Source organism: Mixophyes fleayi, unplaced genomic scaffold (assembly GCF_038048845.1).
Source record: "Mixophyes fleayi isolate aMixFle1 unplaced genomic scaffold, aMixFle1.hap1 Scaffold_128, whole genome shotgun sequence".
NCBI classification, from domain to species: Eukaryota; Metazoa; Chordata; class Amphibia; order Anura; family Limnodynastidae; genus Mixophyes; species Mixophyes fleayi.
The window spans coordinates 76,069-103,116 of NW_027445926.1; the positions used below are offsets into that span (position 1 = coordinate 76,069).

Genomic DNA, 27,048 nt, shown 5'->3' on the forward strand with positions numbered 1-27,048 from the left:
CTTACAGTTTGGTGGGATCTAAATGTTCAACCAAGGGACAATCAAAGCTTTTTGCATCCTGAGACCTTCCAACCAAGCCTTTCGGCTCACACTTTACAGAACATTGGCCACGATTAAATTGGCATTGGTTACAGAACTGCCCATTTTCCAGATGAGTACAAGATAAAAAAAAAACCTGGATAGCTCAGTTGGTAGAGCATCAGACTTTTAATCTGAGGGTCCAGGGTTCAAGTCCCTGTTCAGGCGTGTATGCCTTTTAAACGATGGCAATCTATATTCTCTGTGCCATGCAAAACGTATGCTGTGAAGGATTTCCGCGATAAAAGTAAAAAAGGTCATTATCATCATTTCTCAAATTGTTGATGAGGAAACAAGTGATTCTGAAGTAAATAGCCATATTATTTGAACAAAAATACAAGAAACTCCACGCATAACGCAAGATAATTTATTGATTTAGCTGATGAACTTCTCTTCACATTTTACAAATTCACAGTATGACTGGATTATAATGCCATTACTCAAGCATGACATTAGTGTGCATCTGTAAATTAAGTGTACAGATGAAATTGAGTCTTGGAGGGTATGAATACTTATAGTGTACTAAGATCTCTATGATTAACCAAGGTGAAATAAACTTTTTTTTTTATCGCAAGTGGATTTATTGACTTAGTTGGTCAACTTCTCGTGATAAAAAGAGAGCCTGGATAGCTCAGTCGGTAGAGCATCAGACTTTTAATCTGAGGGTCCAGGGTTCAAGTCCCTGTTCAGGCGTGTATGCCTTTTAAACGATGGCAATCTATATTCTCTGTGCCATGCAAAACGTATACTGTGAATGATTTCCGCGATAAAAGTGAAAAAGGTCATTATCATCATTTCTCAAATTGTTGATGAGGAAACAAGTGATTCTGAAGTAAATAGCCATATTATTTGAACAAAAATACAAGAAACTCCACGCATAACGCAAGATAATTTATTGATTTAGCTGATGAACTTCTCTTCACATTTTACAAATTCACAGTATGACTGGATTATAATGCCATTACACAAGCATGACATTAGTGTGCATCTGTAAATTAAGTGTACAGATGAAATTGAGTCTTGGAGGGTATGAATACTTATAGTGTACTAAGATCTCTATGATCAACCAAGGTGAAATAAACTTTTTTTTTTATCGCATGTAGATTTATTGACTTAGTTGGTCAACTTCTCTTACCATTACACAATTTCACAGTATGATTACATTACACTGTCATGTACTGATAAAAGCTGGACATTAGTGAACATCTGTAAGTGCAAGTCAGGTCAGTCCAATCCAAATACATAATTTCCTAGAAACTTGAGATGCTATGTGGGACTTAAAGTGGTGCAGCATCTAAACAAAATGCTATGAGGCAAATATTACTTGTAGATTAAATGCTAAGTATATTAAGGTTAGACATTTCACCTCATTTCCTATCTAACCCAACTTCATCCCAATTTGTTAGCAACATAGTAATTAAATTAGTCAGCTAACAAATTAATTCCCCAAGCAGTATAGTTGAAAATGAATATTGAAGGGCATTAAGACTTACAGTTTGGTGGGATCTAAATGTTCAACCAAGGGACAATCAAAGGTTTTTGCATCCTGAGACCTTCCAACCAAGCCTTTCGGCTCACACTTTACAGAACATTGGCCACGATTAAATTGGCATTGGTTACAGAACTGCCCATTTTCCAGATGAGTACAAGATAAAAAGAGAGCCTGGATAGCTCAGTCGGTAGAGCATCATTTCTCAAATTGTTGATAAGGAAACAAGTGATTTTGAAGTAAATAGCCATATTATTTGAACAAAAATACAAGAAACTCCACGCATAACACAAGATAATTTGTTGATTTAGCTGATGAACTAATCTTCACATTTTACAAATTCACAGTATGACTGGATTATAATGCCATTACACAAGCATGACATTAGTGTACATCTGTAAATTAGGTGTACAGATGAAATTGAGTCTTGAAGGGTATGAATTTATATGAATAAATTAGACAGCAAACAAATTAATCCCCCAAGCAGTATAGTTGAAAATGAATCTTGAAGGGCATTAAGACTTACAGTTTGGTGGGATCTAAATGTTCAACCAAGGGACAATCAAAGGTTTTTGCATCCTGAGACCTTCCAACCAAGCCTTTCGGCTCACACTTTACAGAACATTGGCCACGATTAAATTGGCATTGGTTACAGAACTGCCCATTTTCCAGATGAGTACAAGATAAAAAGAGAGCCTGGATAGCTCAGTCGGTAGAGCATCAGACTTTTAATCTGAGGGTCCAGGGTTCACGTCCCTGTTCAGGCATGTTTGCCTTTTAAACGATGGCAATCTATATTCTCTGTGCCATGCAAAACGTATGCTGTGAAGGATTTCCGCGATAAAAGTGAAAAAGGTCATTATCATCATTTCTCAAATTGTTGATGAGGAAACAAGTGATTCTGAAGTAAATAGCCATATTATTTGAACAAAAATACAAGAAACTCCACGCATAACGCAAGATAATTTATTGATTTAGCTGATGAACTTCTCTTCACATTTTACAAATTCACAGTATGACTGGATTATAATGCCATTACTCAAGCATGACATTAGTGTGCATCTGTAAATTAAGTGTACAGATGAAATTGAGTCTTGAAGGGTATGAATACTTATAGTGTACTAAGATCTCTATGATTAACCAAGGTGAAATAAACTTTTTTTTTTATCGCAAGTGGATTTATTGACTTAGTTGGTCAACTTCTCGTGATAAAAAGAGAGCCTGGATAGCTCAGTCGGTAGAGCATCAGACTTTTAATCTGAGGGTCCAGGGTTCAAGTCCCTGTTCAGGCGTGTATGCCTTTTAAACGATGGCAATCTATATTCTCTGTGCCATGCAAAACGTATGCTGTGAAGGATTTCCGCGATAAAAGTGAAAAAGGTCATTATCATCATTTCTCAAATTGTTGATGAGGAAACAAGTGATTCTGAAGTAAATAGCCATATTATTTGAACAAAAATACAAGAAACTCCACGCATAACGCAAGATAATTTATTGATTTAGCTGATGAACTTCTCTTCACATTTTACAAATTCACAGTATGACTGGATTATAATGCCATTACACAAGCATGACATTAGTGTGCATCTGTAAATTAAGTGTACAGATGAAATTGAGTCTTGGAGGGTATGAATACTTATAGTGTACTAAGATCTCTATGATCAACCAAGGTGAAATAAACTTTTTTTTTTATCGCATGTAGATTTATTGACTTAGTTGGTCAACTTCTCTTACCATTACACAATTTCACAGTATGATTACATTACACTGTCATGTACTGATAAAAGCTGGACATTAGTGAACATCTGTAAGTGCAAGTCAGGTCAGTCCAATCCAAATACATAATTTCCTAGAAACTTGAGATGCTATGTGGGACTTAAAGTGGTGCAGCATCTAAACAAAATGCTATGAGGCAAATATTACTTGTAGATTAAATGCTAAGTATATTAAGGTTAGACATTTCACCTCATTTCCTATCTAACCCAACTTCATCCCAATTTGTTAGCAACATAGTAATTAAATTAGTCAGCTAACAAATTAATTCCCCAAGCAGTATAGTTGAAAATGAATATTGAAGGGCATTAAGACTTACAGTTTGGTGGGATCTAAATGTTCAACCAAGGGACAATCAAAGGTTTTTGCATCCTGAGACCTTCCAACCAAGCCTTTCGGCTCACACTTTACAGAACATTGGCCACGATTAAATTGGCATTGGTTACAGAACTGCCCATTTTCCAGATGAGTACAAGATAAAAAGAGAGCCTGGATAGCTCAGTCGGTAGAGCATCATTTCTCAAATTGTTGATAAGGAAACAAGTGATTTTGAAGTAAATAGCCATATTATTTGAACAAAAATACAAGAAACTCCACGCATAACACAAGATAATTTGTTGATTTAGCTGATGAACTAATCTTCACATTTTACAAATTCACAGTATGACTGGATTATAATGCCATTACACAAGCATGACATTAGTGTACATCTGTAAATTAGGTGTACAGATGAAATTGAGTCTTGAAGGGTATGAATTTATATGAATAAATTAGACAGCAAACAAATTAATCCCCCAAGCAGTATAGTTGAAAATGAATCTTGAAGGGCATTAAGACTTACAGTTTGGTGGGATCTAAATGTTCAACCAAGGGACAATCAAAGGTTTTTGCATCCTGAGACCTTCCAACCAAGCCTTTCGGCTCACACTTTACAGAACATTGGCCACGATTAAATTGGCATTGGTTACAGAACTGCCCATTTTCCAGATGAGTACAAGATAAAAAGAGAGCCTGGATAGCTCAGTCGGTAGAGCATCAGACTTTTAATCTGAGGGTCCAGGGTTCAAGTCCCTGTTCAGGCATGTTTGCCTTTTAAACGATGGCAATCTATATTCTCTGTGCCATGCAAAACGTATGCTGTGAAGGATTTCCGCGATAAAAGTGAAAAAGGTCATTATCATCATTTCTCAAATTGTTGATGAGGAAACAAGTGATTCTGAAGTAAATAGCCATATTATTTGAACAAAAATACAAGAAACTCCACGCATAACGCAAGATAATTTATTGATTTAGCTGATGAACTTCTCTTCACATTTTACAAATTCACAGTATGACTGGATTATAATGCCATTACTCAAGCATGACATTAGTGTGCATCTGTAAATTAAGTGTACAGATGAAATTGAGTCTTGAAGGGTATGAATACTTATAGTGTACTAAGATCTCTATGATTAACCAAGGTGAAATAAACTTTTTTTTTTATCGCAAGTGGATTTATTGACTTAGTTGGTCAACTTCTCGTGATAAAAAGAGAGCCTGGATAGCTCAGTCGGTAGAGCATCAGACTTTTAATCTGAGGGTCCAGGGTTCAAGTCCCTGTTCAGGCGTGTATGCCTTTTAAACGATGGCAATCTATATTCTCTGTGCCATGCAAAACGTATACTGTGAATGATTTCCGCGATAAAAGTGAAAAAGGTCATTATCATCATTTCTCAAATTGTTGATGAGGAAACAAGTGATTCTGAAGTAAATAGCCATATTATTTGAACAAAAATACAAGAAACTCCACGCATAACGCAAGATAATTTATTGATTTAGCTGATGAACTTCTCTTCACATTTTACAAATTCACAGTATGACTGGATTATAATGCCATTACACAAGCATGACATTAGTGTACATCTGTAAATTAAGTGTACAGATGAAATTGAGTCTTGGAGGGTATGAATACTTATAGTGTACTAAGATCTCTATGATCAACCAAGGTGAAATAAACTTTTTTTTTTATCGCATGTAGATTTATTGACTTAGTTGGTCAACTTCTCTTACCATTACACAATTTCACAGTATGATTACATTACACTGTCATGTACTGATAAAAGCTGGACATTAGTGAACATCTGTAAGTGCAAGTCAGGTCAGTCCAATCCAAATACATAATTTCCTAGAAACTTGAGATGCTATGTGGGACTTAAAGTGGTGCAGCATCTAAACAAAATGCTATGAGGCAAATATTACTTGTAGATTAAATGCTAAGTATATTAAGGTTAGACATTTCACCTCATTTCCTATCTAACCCAACTTCATCCCAATTTGTTAGCAACATAGTAATTAAATTAGTCAGCTAACAAATTAATTCCCCAAGCAGTATAGTTGAAAATGAATCTTGAAGGGCATTAAGACTTACAGTTTGGTGGGATCTAAATGTTCAACCAAGGGACAATCAAAGGTTTTTGCATCCTGAAACCTTCCAACCAAGCCTTTCGGCTCACACTTTACAGAACATTGGCCACGATTAAATTGGCATTGGTTACAGAACTGCCCATTTTCCAGATGAGTACAAGATAAAAAGAGAGCCTGGATAGCTCAGTCGGTAGAGCATCAGACTTTTAATCTGAGGGTCCAGGGTTCAAGTCCCTGTTCAGGCATGTTTGCCTTTTAAACGATGGCAATCTATATTCTCTGTGCCATGCAAAACGTATGCTGTGAAGGATTTCCGCGATAAAAGTGAAAAAGGTCATTATCATCATTTCTCAAATTGTTGATGAGGAAACAAGTGATTCTGAAGTAAATAGCCATATTATTTGAACAAAAATACAAGAAACTCCACGCATAACGCAAGATAATTTATTGATTTAGCTGATGAACTTCTCTTCACATTTTACAAATTCACAGTATGACTGGATTATAATGCCATTACTCAAGCATGACATTAGTGTGCATCTGTAAATTAAGTGTACAGATGAAATTGAGTCTTGAAGGGTATGAATACTTATAGTGTACTAAGATCTCTATGATTAACCAAGGTGAAATAAACTTTTTTTTTTATCGCAAGTGGATTTATTGACTTAGTTGGTCAACTTCTCGTGATAAAAAGAGAGCCTGGATAGCTCAGTCGGTAGAGCATCAGACTTTTAATCTGAGGGTCCAGGGTTCAAGTCCCTGTTCAGGCGTGTATGCCTTTTAAACGATGGCAATCTATATTCTCTGTGCCATGCAAAACGTATACTGTGAATGATTTCCGCGATAAAAGTGAAAAAGGTCATTATCATCATTTCTCAAATTGTTGATGAGGAAACAAGTGATTCTGAAGTAAATAGCCATATTATTTGAACAAAAATACAAGAAACTCCACGCATAACGCAAGATAATTTATTGATTTAGCTGATGAACTTCTCTTCACATTTTACAAATTCACAGTATGACTGGATTATAATGCCATTACACAAGCATGACATTAGTGTACATCTGTAAATTAAGTGTACAGATGAAATTGAGTCTTGGAGGGTATGAATACTTATAGTGTACTAAGATCTCTATGATCAACCAAGGTGAAATAAACTTTTTTTTTTATCGCATGTAGATTTATTGACTTAGTTGGTCAACTTCTCTTACCATTACACAATTTCACAGTATGATTACATTACACTGTCATGTACTGATAAAAGCTGGACATTAGTGAACATCTGTAAGTGCAAGTCAGGTCAGTCCAATCCAAATACATAATTTCCTAGAAACTTGAGATGCTATGTGGGACTTAAAGTGGTGCAGCATCTAAACAAAATGCTATGAGGCAAATATTACTTGTAGATTAAATGCTAAGTATATTAAGGTTAGACATTTCACCTCATTTCCTATCTAACCCAACTTCATCCCAATTTGTTAGCAACATAGTAATTAAATTAGTCAGCTAACAAATTAATTCCCCAAGCAGTATAGTTGAAAATGAATCTTGAAGGGCATTAAGACTTACAGTTTGGTGGGATCTAAATGTTCAACCAAGGGACAATCAAAGGTTTTTGCATCCTGAGACCTTCCAACCAAGCCTTTCGGCTCACACTTTACAGAACATTGGCCACGATTAAATTGGCATTGGTTACAGAACTGCCCATTTTCCAGATGAGTACAAGATAAAAAGAGAGCCTGGATAGCTCAGTCGGTAGAGCATCATTTCTCAAATTGTTGATGAGGAAACAAGTGATTTTGAAGTAAATAGCCATATTATTTGAACAAAAATACAAGAAACTCCACGCATAACACAAGATAATTTGTTGATTTAGCTGATGAACTAATCTTCACATTTTACAAATTCACAGTATGACTGGATTATAATGCCATTACACAAGCATGACATTAGTGTACATCTGTAAATTAGGTGTACAGATGAAATTGAGTCTTGAAGGGTATGAATTTATATGAATAAATTAGACAGCAAACAAATTAATCCCCCAAGCAGTATAGTTGAAAATGAATCTTGAAGGGCATTAAGACTTACAGTTTGGTGGGATCTAAATGTTCAACCAAGGGACAATCAAAGGTTTTTGCATCCTGAGACCTTCCAACCAAGCCTTTCGGCTCACACTTTACAGAACATTGGCCACGATTAAATTGGCATTGGTTACAGAACTGCCCATTTTCCAGATGAGTACAAGATAAAAAGAGAGCCTGGATAGCTCAGTCGGTAGAGCATCAGACTTTTAATCTGAGGGTCCAGGGTTCAAGTCCCTGTTCAGGCATGTTTGCCTTTTAAACGATGGCAATCTATATTCTCTGTGCCATGCAAAACGTATGCTGTGAAGGATTTCCGCGATAAAAGTGAAAAAGGTCATTATCATCATTTCTCAAATTGTTGATGAGGAAACAAGTGATTCTGAAGTAAATAGCCATATTATTTGAACAAAAATACAAGAAACTCCACGCATAACACAAGATAATTTGTTGATTTAGCTGATGAACTAATCTTCACATTTTACAAATTCACAGTATGACTGGATTATAATGCCATTACACAAGCATGACATTAGTGTACATCTGTAAATTAGGTGTACAGATGAAATTGAGTCTTGAAGGGTATGAATACTTATAGTGTACTAAGATCTCTATGATCAACCAAGGTGAAATAAACTTTTTTTTCATCGCAAGTGGATTTATTGACTTAGTTGGTCAACTTCTCTTACCATTACACAATTTCACAGTATGATTACATTACACTGTCATGTACTGATAAAAGCTGGACATTAGTGAACATCTGTAAGTGCAAGTCAGGTCAGTCCAATCCAAATACATAATTTCCTAGAAACTTGAGATGCTATGTGGGACTTAAAGTGGTGCAGCATCTAAATAAAATGCTACGAGGCAAATATTACTTGTAGATTAAATTCTAAGTATATTAAGGTTAGACATTTCACCTCATTTCCTATCTAACCCAACTTCATCCCAATTTGTTAGCAACATAGTAATTAAATTAGACAGCAAACAAATTAATCCCCCAAGCAGTATAGTTGAAAATGAATCTTGAAGGGCATTAAGACTTACAGTTTGGTGGGATCTAAATGTTCAACCAAGGGACAATCAAAGGTTTTTGCATCCTGAGACCTTCCAACCAAGCCTTTCGGCTCACACTTTACAGAACATTGGCCACGATTAAATTGGCATTGGTTACAGAACTGCCCATTTTCCAGATGAGTACAAGATAAAAAGAGAGCCTGGATAGCTCAGTCGGTAGAGCATCAGACTTTTAATCTGAGGGTCCAGGGTTCAAGTCCCTGTTCAGGCATGTTTGCCTTTTAAACGATGGCAATCTATATTCTCTGTGCCAATTAAAACGTATACTGTGAATGATTTCCGCGATAAAAGTGAAAAAGGTCATTATCATCATTTCTCAAATTGTTGATAAGGAAACAAGTGATTCTGCAGTAAATAGCCATATTATTTGGACAAAAATACCAGAAACTCCACGCATAACGCAAGATAATTTGTTGATTTAGCTGATGAACTAATCTTCACATTTTACAAATTCACAGTATGACTGGATTATAATGCCATTACACAAGCATGACATTAGTGTACATCTGTAAATTAGGTGTACAGATGAAATTGAGTCTTGAAGGGTATGAATACTTATAGTGTACTAAGATCTCTATGATCAACCAAGGTGAAATAAACTTTTTTTTTATCGCAAGTGGATTTATTGACTTAGTTGGTCAACTTCTCTTACCATTACACAATTTCACAGTATGATTACATTACACTGTCATGTACTGATAAAAGCTGGACATTAGTGAACATCTGTAAGTGCAAGTCAGGTCAGTCCAATCCAAATACATAATTTCCTAGAAACTTGAGATGCTATGTGGGACTTAAAGTGGTGCAGCATCTAAATAAAATGCTACGAGGCAAATATTACTTGTAGATTAAATTCTAAGTATATTAAGGTTAGACATTTCACCTCATTTCCTATCTAACCCAACTTCATCCCAATTTGTTAGCAACATAGTAATTAAATTAGACAGCAAACAAATTAATCCCCCAAGCAGTATAGTTGAAAATGAATCTTGAAGGGCATTAAGACTTACAGTTTGGTGGGATCTAAATGTTCAACCAAGGGACAATCAAAGCTTTTTGCATCCTGAGACCTTCCAACCAAGCCTTTCGGCTCACACTTTACAGAACATTGGCCACGATTAAATTGGCATTGGTTACAGAACTGCCCATTTTCCAGATGAGTACAAGATAAAAAGAGAGCCTGGATAGCTCAGTCGGTAGAGCATCAGACTTTTAATCTGAGGGTCCAGGGTTCAAGTCCCTGTTCAGGCGTGTATGCCTTTTAAACGATGGCAATCTATATTATCTGTGCCATGCAAAACGTATGCTGTGAAGGATTTCCGCGATAAAAGTGAAAAAGGTCATTATCATCATTTCTCAAATTGTTGATGAGGAAACAAGTGATTCTGAAGTAAATAGCCATATTATTTGAACAAAAATACAAGAAACTCCACGCATAACGCAAGATAATTTGTTGATTTAGCTGATGAACTAATCTTCACATTTTAGAAATTCACAGTATGACTGGATTATAATGCCATTACACAAGCATGACATTAGTGTACATCTGTAAATTAGGTGTACAGATGAAATTGAGTCTTGAAGGGTATGAATACTTATAGTGTACTAAGATCTCTATAATCAACCAAGGTGAAATAAACTTTTTTTTTATCGCAAGTGGATTTATTGACTTAGTTGGTCAACTTCTCTTACCATTACACAATTTCACAGTATGATTACATTACACTGTCATGTACTGATAAAAGCTGGACATTAGTGAACATCTGTAAGTGCAAGTCAGGTCAGTCCAATCCAAATACATAATTTCCTAGAAACTTGAGATGCTATGTGGGACTTAAAGTGGTGCAGCATCTAAATAAAATGCTACGAGGCAAATATTACTTGTAGATTAAATTCTAAGTATATTAAGGTTAGACATTTCACCTCATTTCCTATCTAACCCAACTTCATCCCAATTTGTTAGCAACATAGTAATTAAATTAGACAGCAAACAAATTAATCCCCCAAGCAGTATAGTTGAAAATGAATCTTGAAGGGCATTAAGACTTACAGTTTGGTGGGATCTAAATGTTCAACCAAGGGACAATCAAAGCTTTTTGCATCCTGAGACCTTCCAACCAAGCCTTTCGGCTCACACTTTACAGAACATTGGCCACGATTAAATTGGCATTGGTTACAGAACTGCCCATTTTCCAGATGAGTAAAAGATAAAAAGAGAGCCTGGATAGCTCAGTCGGTAGAGCATCAGACTTTTAATCTGAGGGTCCAGGGTTCAAGTCCCTGTTCAGGCGTGTATGCCTTTTAAACAATGGCAATCTATATTCTCTGTGCCATGCAAAACGTATGCTGTGAAGGATTTCCGCGATAAAAGTGAAAAAGGTCATTATCATCATTTCTCAAATTGTTGATGAGGAAACAAGTGATTCTGAAGTAAATAGCCATATTATTTGAACAAAAATACAAGAAACTCCACGCATAACGCAAGATAATTTGTTGATTTAGCTGATGAACTAATCTTCACATTTTACAAATTCACAGTATGACTGGATTATAATGGCATTACACAAGCATGACATTAGTGTACATCTGTAAATTAGGTGTACAGATGAAATTGAGTCTTGAAGGGTATGAATACTTATAGTGTACTAAGATCTCTATGATCAACCAAGGTGAAATAAACTTTTTTTTTATCGCAAGTGGATTTATTGACTTAGTTGGTCAACTTCTCTTACCATTACACAATTTCACAGTATGATTACATTACACTGTCATGTACTGATAAAAGCTGGACATTAGTGAACATCTGTAAGTGCAAGTCAGGTCAGTCCAATCCAAATACATAATTTCCTAGAAACTTGAGATGCTATGTGGGACTTAAAGTGGTGCAGCATCTAAATAAAATGCTACGAGGCAAATATTACTTGTAGATTAAATTCTAAGTATATTAAGGTTAGACATTTCACCTCATTTCCTATCTAACCCAACTTCATCCCAATTTGTTAGCAACATAGTAATTAAATTAGACAGCAAACAAATTAATCCCCCAAGCAGTATAGTTGAAAATGAATCTTGAAGGGCATTAAGACTTACAGTTTGGTGGGATCTAAATGTTCAACCAAGGGACAATCAAAGCTTTTTGCATCCTGAGACCTTCCAACCAAGCCTTTCGGCTCACACTTTACAGAACATTGGCCACGATTAAATTGGCATTGGTTACAGAACTGCCCATTTTCCAGATGAGTACAAGATAAAAAGAGAGCCTGGATAGCTCAGTCGGTAGAGCATCAGACTTTTAATCTGAGGGTCCAGGGTTCAAGTCCCTGTTCAGGCGTGTATGCCTTTTAAACGATGGCAATCTATATTCTCTGTGCCATGCAAAACGTATGCTGTGAAGGATTTCCGCGATAAAAGTGAAAAAGGTCATTATCATCATTTCTCAAATTGTTGATGAGGAAACAAGTGATTCTGAAGTAAATAGCCATATTATTTGAACAAAAATACAAGAAACTCCACGCATAACGCAAGATAATTTGTTGATTTAGCTGATGAACTAATCTTCACATTTTACAAATTCACAGTATGACTGGATTATAATGGCATTACACAAGCATGACATTAGTGTACATCTGTAAATTAGGTGTACAGATGAAATTGAGTCTTGAAGGGTATGAATACTTATAGTGTACTAAGATCTCTATAATCAACCAAGGTGAAATAAACTTTTTTTTTATCGCAAGTGGATTTATTGACTTAGTTGGTCAACTTCTCTTACCATTACACAATTTCACAGTATGATTACATTACACTGTCATGTACTGATAAAAGCTGGACATTAGTGAACATCTGTAAGTGCAAGTCAGGTCAGTCCAATCCAAATACATAATTTCCTAGAAACTTGAGATGCTATGTGGGACTTAAAGTGGAGCAGCATCTAAATAAAATGCTACGAGGCAAATATTACTTGTAGATTAAATTCTAAGTATATTAAGGTTAGACATTTCACCTCATTTCCTATCTAACCCAACTTCATCCCAATTTGTTAGCAACATAGTAATTAAATTAGACAGCAAACAAATTAATCCCCCAAGCAGTATAGTTGAAAATGAATCTTGAAGGGCATTAAGACTTACAGTTTGGTGGGATCTAAATGTTCAACCAAGGGACAATCAAAGCTTTTTGCATCCTGAGACCTTCCAACCAAGCCTTTCGGCTCACACTTTACAGAACATTGGCCACGATTAAATTGGCATTGGTTACAGAACTGCCCATTTTCCAGATGAGTACAAGATAAAAAGAGAGCCTGGATAGCTCAGTCGGTAGAGCATCAGACTTTTAATCTGAGGGTCCAGGGTTCAACTCCCTGTTCAGGCGTGTATGCCTTTTAAACGATGGCAATCTATATTCTCTGTGCCATACAAAACGTATGCTGTGAAGGATTTCCGCGATAAAAGTGAAAAAGGTCATTATCATCATTTCTCAAATTGTTGATGAGGAAACAAGTGATTCTGAAGTAAATAGCCATATTTTTTGAACAAAAATACAAGAAACTCCACGCATAACGCAAGATAATTTGTTGATTTAGCTGATGAACTAATCTTCACATTTTACAAATTCACAGTATGACTGGATTATAATGCCATTACACAAGCATGACATTAGTGTACATCTGTAAATTAGGTGTACAGATGAAATTGAGTCTTGAAGGGTATGAATACTTATAGTGTACTAAGATCTCTATGATCAACCAAGGTGAAATAAACTTTTTTTTTATCGCAAGTGGATTTATTGACTTAGTTGGTCAACTTCTCTTACCATTACACAATTTCACAGTATGATTACATTACACTGTCATGTACTGATAAAAGCTGGACATTAGTGAACATCTGTAAGTGCAAGTCAGGTCAGTCCAATCCAAATACATAATTTCCTAGAAACTTGAGATGCTATGTGGGACTTAAAGTGGTGCAGCATCTAAATAAAATGCTACGAGGCAAATATTACTTGTAGATTAAATTCTAAGTATATTAAGGTTAGACATTTCACCTCATTTCCTATCTAACCCAACTTCATCCCAATTTGTTAGCAACATAGTAATTAAATTAGACAGCAAACAAATTAATCCCCCAAGCAGTATAGTTGAAAATGAATCTTGAAGGGCATTAAGACTTACAGTTTGGTGGGATCTAAATGTTCAACCAAGGGACAATCAAAGCTTTTTGCATCCTGAGACCTTCCAACCAAGCCTTTCGGCTCACACTTTACAGAACATTGGCCACGATTAAATTGGCATTGGTTACAGAACTGCCCATTTTCCAGATGAGTACAAGATAAAAAGAGAGCCTGGATAGCTCAGTCGGTAGAGCATCAGACTTTTAATCTGAGGGTCCAGGGTTCAAGTCCCTGTTCAGGCGTGTATGCCTTTTAAACGATGGCAATCTATATTCTCTGTGCCATGCAAAACGTATGCTGTGAAGGATTTCCGCGATAAAAGTGAAAAAGGTCATTATCATCATTTCTCAAATTGTTGATGAGGAAACAAGTGATTCTGAAGTAAATAGCCATATTATTTGAACAAAAATACAAGAAACTCCACGCATAACGCAAGATAATTTGTTGATTTAGCTGATGAACTAATCTTCACATTTTACAAATTCACAGTATGACTGGATTATAATGGCATTACACAAGCATGACATTAGTGTACATCTGTAAATTAGGTGTACAGATGAAATTGAGTCTTGAAGGGTATGAATACTTATAGTGTACTAAGATCTCTATAATCAACCAAGGTGAAATAAACTTTTTTTTTATCGCAAGTGGATTTATTGACTTAGTTGGTCAACTTCTCTTACCATTACACAATTTCACAGTATGATTACATTACACTGTCATGTACTGATAAAAGCTGGACATTAGTGAACATCTGTAAGTGCAAGTCAGGTCAGTCCAATCCAAATACATAATTTCCTAGAAACTTGAGATGCTATGTGGGACTTAAAGTGGTGCAGCATCTAAATAAAATGCTACGAGGCAAATATTACTTGTAGATTAAATTCTAAGTATATTAAGGTTAGACATTTCACCTCATTTCCTATCTAACCCAACTTCATCCCAATTTGTTAGCAACATAGTAATTAAATTAGACAGCAAACAAATTAATCCCCCAAGCAGTATAGTTGAAAATGAATCTTGAAGGGCATTAAGACTTACAGTTTGGTGGGATCTAAATGTTCAACCAAAGGACAATCAAAGCTTTTTGCATCCTGAGACCTTCCAACCAAGCCTTTCGGCTCACACTTTACAGAACATTGGCCACGATTAAATTGGCATTGGTTACAGAACTGCCCATTTTCCAGATGAGTACAAGATAAAAAGAGAGCCTGGATAGCTCAGTCGGTAGAGCATCAGACTTTTAATCTGAGGGTCCAGGGTTCAACTCCCTGTTCAGGCGTGTATGCCTTTTAAACGATGGCAATCTATATTCTCTGTGCCATACAAAACGTATGCTGTGAAGGATTTCCGCGATAAAAGTGAAAAAGGTCATTATCATCATTTCTCAAATTGTTGATAAGGAAACAAGTGATTCTGAAGTAAATAGCCATATTTTTTGAACAAAAATACAAGAAACTCCACGCATAACGCAAGATAATTTGTTGATTTAGCTGATGAACTAATCTTCACATTTTACAAATTCACAGTATGACTGGATTATAATGCCATTACACAAGCATGACATTAGTGTACATCTGTAAATTAGGTGTACAGATGAAATTGAGTCTTGAAGGGTATGAATACTTATAGTGTACTAAGATCTCTATGATCAACCAAGGTGAAATAAACTTTTTTTTTATCGCAAGTGGATTTATTGACTTAGTTGGTCAACTTCTCTTACCATTACACAATTTCACAGTATGATTACATTACACTGTCATGTACTGATAAAAGCTGGACATTAGTGAACATCTGTAAGTGCAAGTCAGGTCAGTCCAATCCAAATACATAATTTCCTAGAAACTTGAGATGCTATGTGGGACTTAAAGTGGTGCAGCATCTAAATAAAATGCTACGAGGCAAATATTACTTGTAGATTAAATTCTAAGTATATTAAGGTTAGACATTTCACCTCATTTCCTATCTAACCCAACTTCATCCCAATTTGTTAGCAACATAGTAATTAAATTAGACAGCAAACAAATTAATCCCCCAAGCAGTATAGTTGAAAATGAATCTTGAAGGGCATTAAGACTTACAGTTTGGTGGGATCTAAATGTTCAACCAAGGGACAATCAAAGCTTTTTGCATCCTGAGACCTTCCAACCAAGCCTTTCGGCTCACACTTTACAGAACATTGGCCACGATTAAATTGGCATTGGTTACAGAACTGCCCATTTTCCAGATGAGTACAAGATAAAAAGAGAGCCTGGATAGCTCAGTCGGTAGAGCATCAGACTTTTAATCTGAGGGTCCAGGGTTCAAGTCCCTGTTCAGGCGTGTATGCCTTTTAAACGATGGCAATCTATATTCTCTGTGCCATGCAAAACGTATGCTGTGAAGGATTTCCGCGATAAAAGTGAAAAAGGTCATTATCATCATTTCTCAAATTGTTGATGAGGAAACAAGTGATTCTGAAGTAAATAGCCATATTATTTGAACAAAATACAAGAAACTCCACGCATAACGCAAGATAATTTGTTGATTTAGCTGATGAACTAATCTTCACATTTTAGAAATTCACAGTATGACTGGATTATAATGCCATTACACAAGCATGACATTAGTGTACATCTGTAAATTAGGTGTACAGATGAAATTGAGTCTTGAAGGGTATGAATACTTATAGTGTACTAAGATCTCTATAATCAACCAAGGTGAAATAAACTTTTTTTTTATCGCAAGTGGATTTATTGACTTAGTTGGTCAACTTCTCTTACCATTACACAATTTCACAGTATGATTACATTACACTGTCATGTACTGATAAAAGCTGGACATTAGTGAACATCTGTAAGTGCAAGTCAGGTCAGTCCAATCCAAATACATAATTTCCTAGAAACTTGAGATGCTATGTGGGACTTAAAGTGGTGCAGCATCTAAATAAAATGCTACGAGGCAAATATTACTTGTAGATTAAATTCTAAGTATATTAAGGTTAGACATTTCACCTCATTTCCTATCTAACCCAACTTCATCCCAATTTGTTAGCAACATAGTAATTAAATTAGACAGCAAACAAATTAATCCCCCAAGCAGTATAGTTGAAAATGAATCTTGAAGGGCATTAAGACTTACAGTTTGGTGGGATCTAAATGTTCAACCAAGGGACAAGCAAAGGTTTTGCATCCTGAGACCTTCCAACCAAGCCTTTCGGCTCACACTTTACAGAACATTGGCCACGATTAAATTGGCATTGGTTACAGAACTGCCCATTTTCCAGATGAGGTACAAGATAAAAAGAGAGCCTGGATAGCTCAGTCGGTAGAGCATCAGACTTTTAATCTGAGGGTCCAGGGTTCAAGTCCCTGTTCAGGCGTGTATGCCTTTTAAACGATGGCAATCTATATTCTCTGTGCCATGCAAAACGTATGCTGTGAAGGATTTCCGCGATAAAAGTGAAAAAGGTCATTATCATCATTTCTCAAATTGTTGATGAGGAAACAAGTGATTCTGAAGTAAATAGCCATATTATTTGAACAAAAATACAAGAAACTCCACGCATAACGCAAGATAATTTGTTGATTTAGCTGATGAACTAATCTTCACATTTTAGAAATTCACAGTATGACTGGATTATAATGCCATTACACAAGCATGACATTAGTGTACATCTGTAAATTAGGTGTACAGATGAAATTGAGTCTTGAAGGGTATGAATACTTATAGTGTACTAAGATCTCTATAATCAACCAAGGTGAAATAAACTTTTTTTTTATCGCAAGTGGATTTATTGACTTAGTTGGTCAACTTCTCTTACCATTACACAATTTCACAGTATGATTACATTACACTGTCATGTACTGATAAAAGCTGGACATTAGTGAACATCTGTAAGTGCAAGTCAGGTCAGTCCAATCCAAATACATAATTTCCTAGAAACTTGAGATGCTATGTGGGACTTAAAGTGGTGCAGCATCTAAATAAAATGCTACGAGGCAAATATTACTTGTAGATTAAATTCTAAGTATATTAAGGTTAGACATTTCACCTCATTTCCTATCTAACCCAACTTCATCCCAATTTGTTAGCAACATAGTAATTAAATTAGACAGCAAACAAATTAATCCCCCAAGCAGTATAGTTGAAAATGAATCTTGAAGGGCATTAAGACTTACAGTTTGGTGGGATCTAAATGTTCAACCAAGGGACAAGCAAAGGTTTTTGCATCCTGAGACCTTCCAACCAAGCCTTTCGGCTCACACTTTACAGAACATTGGCCACGATTAAATTGGCATTGGTTACAGAACTGCCCATTTTCCAGATGAGTACAAGATAAAAAGAGAGCCTGGATAGCTCAGTCGGTAGAGCATCAGACTTTTAATCTGAGGGTCCAGGGTTCAAGTCCCTGTTCAGGCGTGTATGCCTTTTAAACGATGGCAATCTATATTCTCTGTGCCATGCAAAACGTATGCTGTGAAGGATTTCCGCGATAAAAGTGAAAAAGGTCATTATCATCATTTCTCAAATTGTTGATGAGGAAACAAGTGATTCTGAAGTAAATAGCCATATTATTTGAACAAAAATACAAGAAACTCCACGCATAACGCAAGATAATTTGTTGATTTAGCTGATGAACTAATCTTCACATTTTACAAATTCACAGTATGACTGGATTATAATGCCATTACACAAGCATGACATTAGTGTACATCTGTAAATTAGGTGTACAGATGAAATTGAGTCTTGAAGGGTATGAATACTTATAGTGTACTAAGATCTCTATAATCAACCAAGGTGAAATAAACTTTTTTTTTATCGCAAGTGGATTTATTGACTTAGTTGGTCAACTTCTCTTACCATTACACAATTTCACAGTATGATTACATTACACTGTCATGTACTGATAAAAGCTGGACATTAGTGAACATCTGTAAGTGCAAGTCAGGTCAGTCCAATCCAAATACATAATTTCCTAGAAACTTGAGATGCTATGTGGGACTTAAAGTGGTGCAGCATCTAAATAAAATGCTACGAGGCAAATATTACTTGTAGATTAAATTCTAAGTATATTAAGGTTAGACATTTCACCTCATTTCCTATCTAACCCAACTTCATCCCAATTTGTTAGCAACATAGTAATTAAATTAGACAGCAAACAAATTAATCCCCCAAGCAGTATAGTTGAAAATGAATCTTGAAGGGCATTAAGACTTACAGTTTGGTGGGATCTAAATGTTCAACCAAGGGACAATCAAAGCTTTTTGCATCCTGAGACCTTCCAACCAAGCCTTTCGGCTCACACTTTACAGAACATTGGCCACGATTAAATTGGCATTGGTTACAGAACTGCCCATTTTCCAGATGAGTACAAGATAAAAAGAGAGCCTGGATAGCTCAGTCGGTAGAGCATCAGACTTTTAATCTGAGGGTCCAGGGTTCAAGTCCCTGTTCAGGCGTGTATGCCTTTTAAACGATGGCAATCTATATTCTCTGTGCCATGCAAAACGTATGCTGTGAAGGATTTCCGCGATAAAAGTGAAAAAGGTCATTATCATCATTTCTCAAATTGTTGATGAGGAAACAAGTGATTCTGAAGTAAATAGCCATATTATTTGAACAAAAATACAAGAAACTCCACGCATAACGCAAGATAATTTGTTGATTTAGCTGATGAACTAATCTTCACATTTTACAAATTCACAGTATGACTGGATTATAATGCCATTACACAAGCATGACATTAGTGTACATCTGTAAATTAGGTGTACAGATGAAATTGAGTCTTGAAGGGTATGAATACTTATAGTGTACTAAGATCTCTATGATCAACCAAGGTGAAATAAACTTTTTTTTTATCGCAAGTGGATTTATTGACTTAGTTGGTCAACTTCTCTTACCATTACACAATTTCACAGTATGATTACATTACACTGTCATGTACTGATAAAAGCTGGACATTAGTGAACATCTGTAAGTGCAAGTCAGGTCAGTCCAATCCAAATACATAATTTCCTAGAAACTTGGGATGCTATGTGGGACTTAAAGTGGTGCAGCATCTAAATAAAATTCTACGAGGCAAATATTACTTGTAGATTAAATTCTAAGTATATTAAGGTTAGACATTTCACCTCATTTCCTATCTAACCCAACTTCATCCCAATTTGTTAGCAACATAGTAATTAAATTAGACAGCAAACAAATTAATCCCCCAAGCAGTATAGTTGAAAATGAATCTTGAAGGGCATTAAGACTTACAGTTTGGTGGGATCTAAATGTTCAACCAAGGGACAATCAAAGCTTTTTGCATCCTGAGACCTTCCAACCAAGCCTTTCGGCTCACACTTTACAGAACATTGGCCACGATTAAATTGGCATTGGTTACAGAACTGCCCATTTTCCAGATGAGTACAAGATAAAAAGAGAGCCTGGATAGCTCAGTCGGTAGAGCATCAGACTTTTAATCTGAGGGTCCAGGGTTCAAGTCCCTGTTCAGGCGTGTATGCCTTTTAAACGATGGCAATCTATATTCTCTGTGCCATGCAAAACGTATGCTGTGAAGGATTTCCGCGATAAAAGTGAAAAAGGTCATTATCATCATTTCTCAAATTGTTGATGAGGAAACAAGTGATTCTGAAGTAAATAGCCATATTATTTGAACAAAAATACAAGAAACTCCACGCATAACGCAAGATAATTTGTTGATTTAGCTGATGAACTAATCTTCACATTTTACAAATTCACAGTATGACTGGATTATAATGCCATTACACAAGCATGACATTAGTGTACATCTGTAAATTAGGTGTACAGATGAAATTGAGTCTTGAAGGGTATGAATACTTATAGTGTACTAAGATCTCTATGATCAACCAAGGTGAAATAAACTTTTTTTTTATCGCAAGTGGATTTATTGACTTAGTTGGTCAACTTCTCTTACCATTACACAATTTCACAGTATGATTACATTACACTGTCATGTACTGATAAAAGCTGGACATTAGTGAACATCTGTAAGTGCAAGTCAGGTCAGTCCAATCCAAATACATAATTTCCTAGAAACTTGGGATGCTATGTGGGACTTAAAGTGGTGCAGCATCTAAATAAAATTCTACGAGGCAAATATTACTTGTAGATTAAATTCTAAGTATATTAAGGTTAGACATTTCACCTCATTTCCTATCTAACCCAACTTCATCCCAATTTGTTAGCAACATAGTAATTAAATTAGACAGCAAACAAATTAATCCCCCAAGCAGTATAGTTGAAAATGAATCTTGAAGGGCATTAAGACTTACAGTTTGGTGGGATCTAAATGTTCAACCAAGGGACAATCAAAGCTTTTTGCATCCTGAGACCTTCCAACCAAGCCTTTCGGCTCACACTTTACAGAACATTGGCCACGATTAAATTGGCATTGGTTACAGAACTGCCCATTTTCCAGATGAGTACAAGATAAAAAGAGAGCCTGGATAGCTCAGTCGGTAGAGCATCAGACTTTTAATCTGAGGGTCCAGGGTTCAAGTCCCTGTTCAGGCGTGTATGCCTTTTAAACGATGGCAATCTATATTCTCTGTGCCATACAAAACGTATGCTGTGAAGGATTTCCGCGATAAAAGTGAAAAAGGTCATTATCATCATTTCTCAAATTGTTGATGAGGAAACAAGTGATTCTGAAGTAAATAGCCATATTTTTTGAACAAAAATACAAGAAACTCCACGCATAACGCAAGATAATTTGTTGATTTAGCTGATGAACTAATCTTCACATTTTACAAATTCACAGTATGACTGGATTATAATGCCATTACACAAGCATGACATTAGTGTACATCTGTAAATTAGGTGTACAGATGAAATTGAGTCTTGAAGGGTATGAATACTTATAGTGTACTAAGATCTCTATGATCAACCAAGGTGAAATAAACTTTTTTTTTATCGCAAGTGGATTTATTGACTTAGTTGGTCAACTTCTCTTACCATTACACAATTTCACAGTATGATTACATTACACTGTCATGTACTGATAAAAGCTGGACATTAGTGAACATCTGTAAGTGCAAGTCAGGTCAGTCCAATCCAAATACATAATTTCCTAGAAACTTGAGATGCTATGTGGGACTTAAAGTGGTGCAGCATCTAAATAAAATGCTACGAGGCAAATATTACTTGTAGATTAAATTCTAAGTATATTAAGGTTAGACATTTCACCTCATTTCCTATCTAACCCAACTTCATCCCAATTTGTTAGCAACATAGTAATTAAATTAGACAGCAAACAAATTAATCCCCCAAGCAGTATAGTTGAAAATGAATCTTGAAGGGCATTAAGACTTACAGTTTGGTGGGATCTAAATGTTCAACCAAGGGACAAGCAAAGGTTTTTGCATCCTGAGACCTTCCAACCAAGCCTTTCGGCTCACACTTTACAGAACATTGGCCACGATTAAATTGGCATTGGTTACAGAACTGCCCATTTTCCAGATGAGTACAAGATAAAAAGAGAGCCTGGATAGCTCAGTCGGTAGAGCATCAGACTTTTAATCTGAGGGTCCAGGGTTCAAGTCCCTGTTCAGGCGTGTATGCCTTTTAAACGATGGCAATCTATATTCTCTGTGCCATGCAAAACGTATGCTGTGAAGGATTTCCGCGATAAAAGTGAAAAAGATCATTATCATCATTTCTCAAATTGTTGATGAGGAAACAAGTGATTCTGAAGTAAATAGCCATATTATTTGAACAAAAATACAAGAAACTCCACGCATAACGCAAGATAATTTGTTGATTTAGCTGATGAACTAATCTTCACATTTTAGAAATTCACAGTATGACTGGATTATAATGCCATTACACAAGCATGACATTAGTGTACATCTGTAAATTAGGTGTACAGATGAAATTGAGTCTTGAAGGGTATGAATACTTATAGTGTACTAAGATCTCTATGATCAACCAAGGTGAAATAAACTTTTTTTTTATCGCAAGTGGATTTATTGACTTAGTTGGTCAACTTCTCTTACCATTACACAATTTCACAGTATGATTACATTACACTGTCATGTACTGATAAAAGCTGGACATTAGTGAACATCTGTAAGTGCAAGTCAGGTCAGTCCAATCCAAATACATAATTTCCTAGAAACTTGAGATGCTATGTGGGACTTAAAGTGGTGCAGCATCTAAATAAAATGCTACGAGGCAAATATTACTTGTAGATTAAATTCTAAGTATATTAAGGTTAGACATTTCACCTCATTTCCTATCTAACCCAACTTCATCCCAATTTGTTAGCAACATAGTAATTAAATTAGACAGCAAACAAATTAATCCCCCAAGCAGTATAGTTGAAAATTAATCTTGAAGGGCATTAAGACTTACAGTTTGGTGGGATCTAAATGTTCAACCAAGGGACAATCAAAGATTTTTGCATCCTGAGACCTTCCAACCAAGCCTTTCGGCTCACACTTTACAGAACATTGGCCACGATTAAATTGGCATTGGTTACAGAACTGCCCATTTTCCAGATGAGTACAAGATAAAAAGAGAGCCTGGATAGCTCAGTCGGTAGAGCATCAGACTTTTAATCTGAGGGTCCAGGGTTCAAGTCCCTGTTCAGGCGTGTATGCCTTTTAAACAATGGCAATCTATATTCTCTGTGCCATGCAAAACGTATGCTGTGAAGGATTTCCGCGATAAAAGTGAAAAAGGTCATTATCATCATTTCTCAAATTGTTGATGAGGAAACAAGTGATTCTGAAGTAAATAGCCATATTATTTGAACAAAAATACAAGAAACTCCACGCATAACGCAAGATAATTTGTTGATTTAGCTGATGAACTAATCTTCACATTTTAGAAATTCACAGTATGACTGGATTATAATGCCATTACACAAGCATGACATTAGTGTACATCTGTAAATTAGGTGTACAGATGAAATTGAGTCTTGAAGGGTATGAATACTTATAGTGTACTAAGATCTCTATAATCAACCAAGGTGAAATAAACTTTTTTTTTATCGCAAGTGGATTTATTGACTTAGTTGGTCAACTTCTCTTACCATTACACAATTTCACAGTATGATTACATTACACTGTCATGTACTGATAAAAGCTGGACATTAGTGAACATCTGTAAGTGCAAGTCAGGTCAGTCCAATCCAAATACATAATTTCCTAGAAACTTGAGATGCTATGTGGGACTTAAAGTGGTGCAGCATCTAAATAAAATGCTACGAGGCAAATATTACTTGTAGATTAAATTCTAAGTATATTAAGGTTAGACATTTCACCTCATTTCCTATCTAACCCAACTTCATCCCAATTTGTTAGCAACATAGTAATTAAATTAGACAGCAAACAAATTAATCCCCCAAGCAGTATAGTTGAAAATGAATCTTGAAGGGCATTAAGACTTACAGTTTGGTGGGATCTAAATGTTCAACCAAGGGACAAGCAAAGGTTTTTGCATCCTGAGACCTTCCAACCAAGCCTTTCGGCTCACACTTTACAGAACATTGGCCACGATTAAATTGGCATTGGTTACAGAACTGCCCATTTTCCAGATGAGTACAAGATAAAAAGAGAGCCTGGATAGCTCAGTCGGTAGAGCATCAGACTTTTAATCTGAGGGTCCAGGGTTCAAGTCCCTGTTCAGGCGTGTATGCCTTTTAAACGATGGCAATCTATATTCTCTGTGCCATGCAAAACGTATGCTGTGAAGGATTTCCGCGATAAAAGTGAAAAAGATCATTATCATCATTTCTCAAATTGTTGATGAGGAAACAAGTGATTCTGAAGTAAATAGCCATATTATTTGAACAAAAATACAAGAAACTCCACGCATAACGCAAGATAATTTGTTGATTTAGCTGATGAACTAATCTTCACATTTTAGAAATTCACAGTATGACTGGATTATAATGCCATTACACAAGCATGACATTAGTGTACATCTGTAAATTAGGTGTACAGATGAAATTGAGTCTTGAAGGGTATGAATACTTATAGTGTACTAAGATCTCTATGATCAACCAAGGTGAAATAAACTTTTTTTTTTATCGCAAGTGGATTTATTGACTTAGTTGGTCAACTTCTCTTACCATTACACAATTTCACAGTATGATTACATTACACTGTCATGTACTGATAAAAGCTGGACATTAGTGAACATCTGTAAGTGCAAGTCAGGTCAGTCCAATCCAAATACATAATTTCCTAGAAACTTGAGATGCTATGTGGGACTTAAAGTGGTGCAGCATCTAAATAAAATGCTACGAGGCAAATATTACTTGTAGATTAAATTCTAAGTATATTAAGGTTAGACATTTCACCTCATTTCCTATCTAACCCAACTTCATCCCAATTTGTTAGCAACATAGTAATTAAATTAGACAGCAAACAAATTAATCCCCCAAGCAGTATAGTTGAAAATGAATCTTGAAGGGCATTAAGACTTACAGTTTGGTGGGATCTAAATGTTCAACCAAGGGACAATCAAAGGTTTTTGCATCCTGAGACCTTCCAACCAAGCCTTTCGGCTCACACTTTACAGAACATTGGCCACGATTAAATTGGCATTGGTTACAGAACTGCCCATTTTCCAGATGAGTACAAGATAAAAAGAGAGCCTGGATAGCTCAGTCGGTAGAGCATCAGACTTTTAATCTGAGGGTCCAGGGTTCAAGTCCCTGTTCAGGCGTGTATGCCTTTTAAACGATGGCAATCTATATTCTCTGTGCCATGCAAAACGTATGCTGTGAAGGATTTCCGCGATAAAAGTGAAAAAGGTCATTATCATCATTTCTCAAATTGTTGATGAGGAAACAAGTGATTCTGAAGTAAATAGCCATATTATTTGAACAAAAATACAAGAAACTCCACGCATAACGCAAGATAATTTGTTGATTTAGCTGATGAACTAATCTTCACATTTTACAAATTCACAGTATGACTGGATTATAATGCCATTACACAAGCATGACATTAGTGTACATCTGTAAATTAGGTGTACAGATGAAATTGAGTCTTGAAGGGTATGAATACTTATAGTGTACTAAGATCTCTATGATCAACCAAGGTGAAATAAACTTTTTTTTTTATCGCAAGTGGATTTATTGACTTAGTTGGTCAACTTCTCTTACCATTACACAATTTCACAGTATGATTACATTACACTGTCATGTACTGATAAAAGCTGGACATTAGTGAACATCTGTAAGTGCAAGTCAGGTCAGTCCAATCCAAATACATAATTTCCTAGAAACTTGAGATGCTATGTGGGACTTAAAGTGGTGCAGCATCTAAATAAAATGCTACGAGGCAAATATTACTTGTAGATTAAATTCTAAGTATATTAAGGTTAGACATTTCACCTCATTTCCTATCTAACCCAACTTCATCCCAATTTGTTAGCAACATAGTAATTAAATTAGACAGCAAACAAATTAATCCCCCAAGCAGTATAGTTGAAAATGAATCTTGAAGGGCATTAAGACTTACAGTTTGGTGGGATCTAAATGTTCAACCAAGGGACAATCAAAGGTTTTTGCATCCTGAGACCTTCCAACCAAGCCTTTCGGCTCACACTTTACAGAACATTGGCCACGATTAAATTGGCATTGGTTACAGAACTGCCCATTTTCCAGATGAGTACAAGATAAAAAGAGAGCCTGGATAGCTCAGTCGGTAGAGCATCAGACTTTTAATCTGAGGGTCCAGGGTTCAAGTCCCTGTTCAGGCGTGTATGCCTTTTAAACGATGGCAATCTATATTCTCTGTGCCATGCAAAACGTATGCTGTGAAGGATTTCCGCGATAAAAGTGAAAAAGGTCATTATCATCATTTCTCAAATTGTTGATGAGGAAACAAGTGATTCTGAAGTAAATAGCCATATTATTTGAACAAAAATACAAGAAACTCCACGCATAACGCAAGATAATTTGTTGATTTAGCTGATGAACTAATCTTCACATTTTACAAATTCACAGTATG

At 35.9% G+C, this 27,048-nt stretch overlaps 23 non-coding genes across 23 annotated transcripts; all 23 read left to right on the top strand.

Annotated features, from left to right (window-relative positions):
• The first annotated feature begins 698 nt into the window (after nucleotides 1–698).
• TRNAK-UUU (transfer RNA lysine (anticodon UUU)) lies at nucleotides 699–771 on the top strand. Its single transcript has one exon. It is a non-coding gene; the product is annotated as a tRNA-Lys (tRNA).
• Nucleotides 772–2,786: 2,015 nt separating this feature from the next.
• Nucleotides 2,787–2,859, top strand: TRNAK-UUU (transfer RNA lysine (anticodon UUU)). The gene has a single exon. It is a non-coding gene; the product is annotated as a tRNA-Lys (tRNA).
• Nucleotides 2,860–4,349: 1,490 nt separating this feature from the next.
• Nucleotides 4,350–4,422, top strand: TRNAK-UUU (transfer RNA lysine (anticodon UUU)). Its single transcript has one exon. It is a non-coding gene; the product is annotated as a tRNA-Lys (tRNA).
• Nucleotides 4,423–4,874: 452 nt separating this feature from the next.
• TRNAK-UUU (transfer RNA lysine (anticodon UUU)) lies at nucleotides 4,875–4,947 on the top strand. The gene has a single exon. It is a non-coding gene; the product is annotated as a tRNA-Lys (tRNA).
• Nucleotides 4,948–5,915: 968 nt separating this feature from the next.
• Nucleotides 5,916–5,988, top strand: TRNAK-UUU (transfer RNA lysine (anticodon UUU)). Its single transcript has one exon. It is a non-coding gene; the product is annotated as a tRNA-Lys (tRNA).
• A 452-nt stretch (nucleotides 5,989–6,440) lies between these two features.
• On the top strand, nucleotides 6,441–6,513 carry TRNAK-UUU (transfer RNA lysine (anticodon UUU)). The gene has a single exon. It is a non-coding gene; the product is annotated as a tRNA-Lys (tRNA).
• A 1,490-nt stretch (nucleotides 6,514–8,003) lies between these two features.
• Nucleotides 8,004–8,076, top strand: TRNAK-UUU (transfer RNA lysine (anticodon UUU)). Its single transcript has one exon. It is a non-coding gene; the product is annotated as a tRNA-Lys (tRNA).
• Nucleotides 8,077–9,043: 967 nt separating this feature from the next.
• On the top strand, nucleotides 9,044–9,116 carry TRNAK-UUU (transfer RNA lysine (anticodon UUU)). Its single transcript has one exon. It is a non-coding gene; the product is annotated as a tRNA-Lys (tRNA).
• A 967-nt stretch (nucleotides 9,117–10,083) lies between these two features.
• On the top strand, nucleotides 10,084–10,156 carry TRNAK-UUU (transfer RNA lysine (anticodon UUU)). The gene has a single exon. It is a non-coding gene; the product is annotated as a tRNA-Lys (tRNA).
• Nucleotides 10,157–11,123: 967 nt separating this feature from the next.
• Nucleotides 11,124–11,196, top strand: TRNAK-UUU (transfer RNA lysine (anticodon UUU)). Its single transcript has one exon. It is a non-coding gene; the product is annotated as a tRNA-Lys (tRNA).
• A 967-nt stretch (nucleotides 11,197–12,163) lies between these two features.
• On the top strand, nucleotides 12,164–12,236 carry TRNAK-UUU (transfer RNA lysine (anticodon UUU)). Its single transcript has one exon. It is a non-coding gene; the product is annotated as a tRNA-Lys (tRNA).
• A 2,007-nt stretch (nucleotides 12,237–14,243) lies between these two features.
• Nucleotides 14,244–14,316, top strand: TRNAK-UUU (transfer RNA lysine (anticodon UUU)). The gene has a single exon. It is a non-coding gene; the product is annotated as a tRNA-Lys (tRNA).
• Nucleotides 14,317–16,323: 2,007 nt separating this feature from the next.
• TRNAK-UUU (transfer RNA lysine (anticodon UUU)) lies at nucleotides 16,324–16,396 on the top strand. The gene has a single exon. It is a non-coding gene; the product is annotated as a tRNA-Lys (tRNA).
• A 966-nt stretch (nucleotides 16,397–17,362) lies between these two features.
• TRNAK-UUU (transfer RNA lysine (anticodon UUU)) lies at nucleotides 17,363–17,435 on the top strand. The gene has a single exon. It is a non-coding gene; the product is annotated as a tRNA-Lys (tRNA).
• A 967-nt stretch (nucleotides 17,436–18,402) lies between these two features.
• TRNAK-UUU (transfer RNA lysine (anticodon UUU)) lies at nucleotides 18,403–18,475 on the top strand. Its single transcript has one exon. It is a non-coding gene; the product is annotated as a tRNA-Lys (tRNA).
• Nucleotides 18,476–19,442: 967 nt separating this feature from the next.
• On the top strand, nucleotides 19,443–19,515 carry TRNAK-UUU (transfer RNA lysine (anticodon UUU)). The gene has a single exon. It is a non-coding gene; the product is annotated as a tRNA-Lys (tRNA).
• Nucleotides 19,516–20,482: 967 nt separating this feature from the next.
• TRNAK-UUU (transfer RNA lysine (anticodon UUU)) lies at nucleotides 20,483–20,555 on the top strand. The gene has a single exon. It is a non-coding gene; the product is annotated as a tRNA-Lys (tRNA).
• Nucleotides 20,556–21,522: 967 nt separating this feature from the next.
• On the top strand, nucleotides 21,523–21,595 carry TRNAK-UUU (transfer RNA lysine (anticodon UUU)). The gene has a single exon. It is a non-coding gene; the product is annotated as a tRNA-Lys (tRNA).
• A 967-nt stretch (nucleotides 21,596–22,562) lies between these two features.
• Nucleotides 22,563–22,635, top strand: TRNAK-UUU (transfer RNA lysine (anticodon UUU)). The gene has a single exon. It is a non-coding gene; the product is annotated as a tRNA-Lys (tRNA).
• A 967-nt stretch (nucleotides 22,636–23,602) lies between these two features.
• On the top strand, nucleotides 23,603–23,675 carry TRNAK-UUU (transfer RNA lysine (anticodon UUU)). The gene has a single exon. It is a non-coding gene; the product is annotated as a tRNA-Lys (tRNA).
• Nucleotides 23,676–24,642: 967 nt separating this feature from the next.
• TRNAK-UUU (transfer RNA lysine (anticodon UUU)) lies at nucleotides 24,643–24,715 on the top strand. Its single transcript has one exon. It is a non-coding gene; the product is annotated as a tRNA-Lys (tRNA).
• Nucleotides 24,716–25,683: 968 nt separating this feature from the next.
• Nucleotides 25,684–25,756, top strand: TRNAK-UUU (transfer RNA lysine (anticodon UUU)). Its single transcript has one exon. It is a non-coding gene; the product is annotated as a tRNA-Lys (tRNA).
• A 968-nt stretch (nucleotides 25,757–26,724) lies between these two features.
• On the top strand, nucleotides 26,725–26,797 carry TRNAK-UUU (transfer RNA lysine (anticodon UUU)). The gene has a single exon. It is a non-coding gene; the product is annotated as a tRNA-Lys (tRNA).
• Nucleotides 26,798–27,048: the final 251 nt, after the last annotated feature.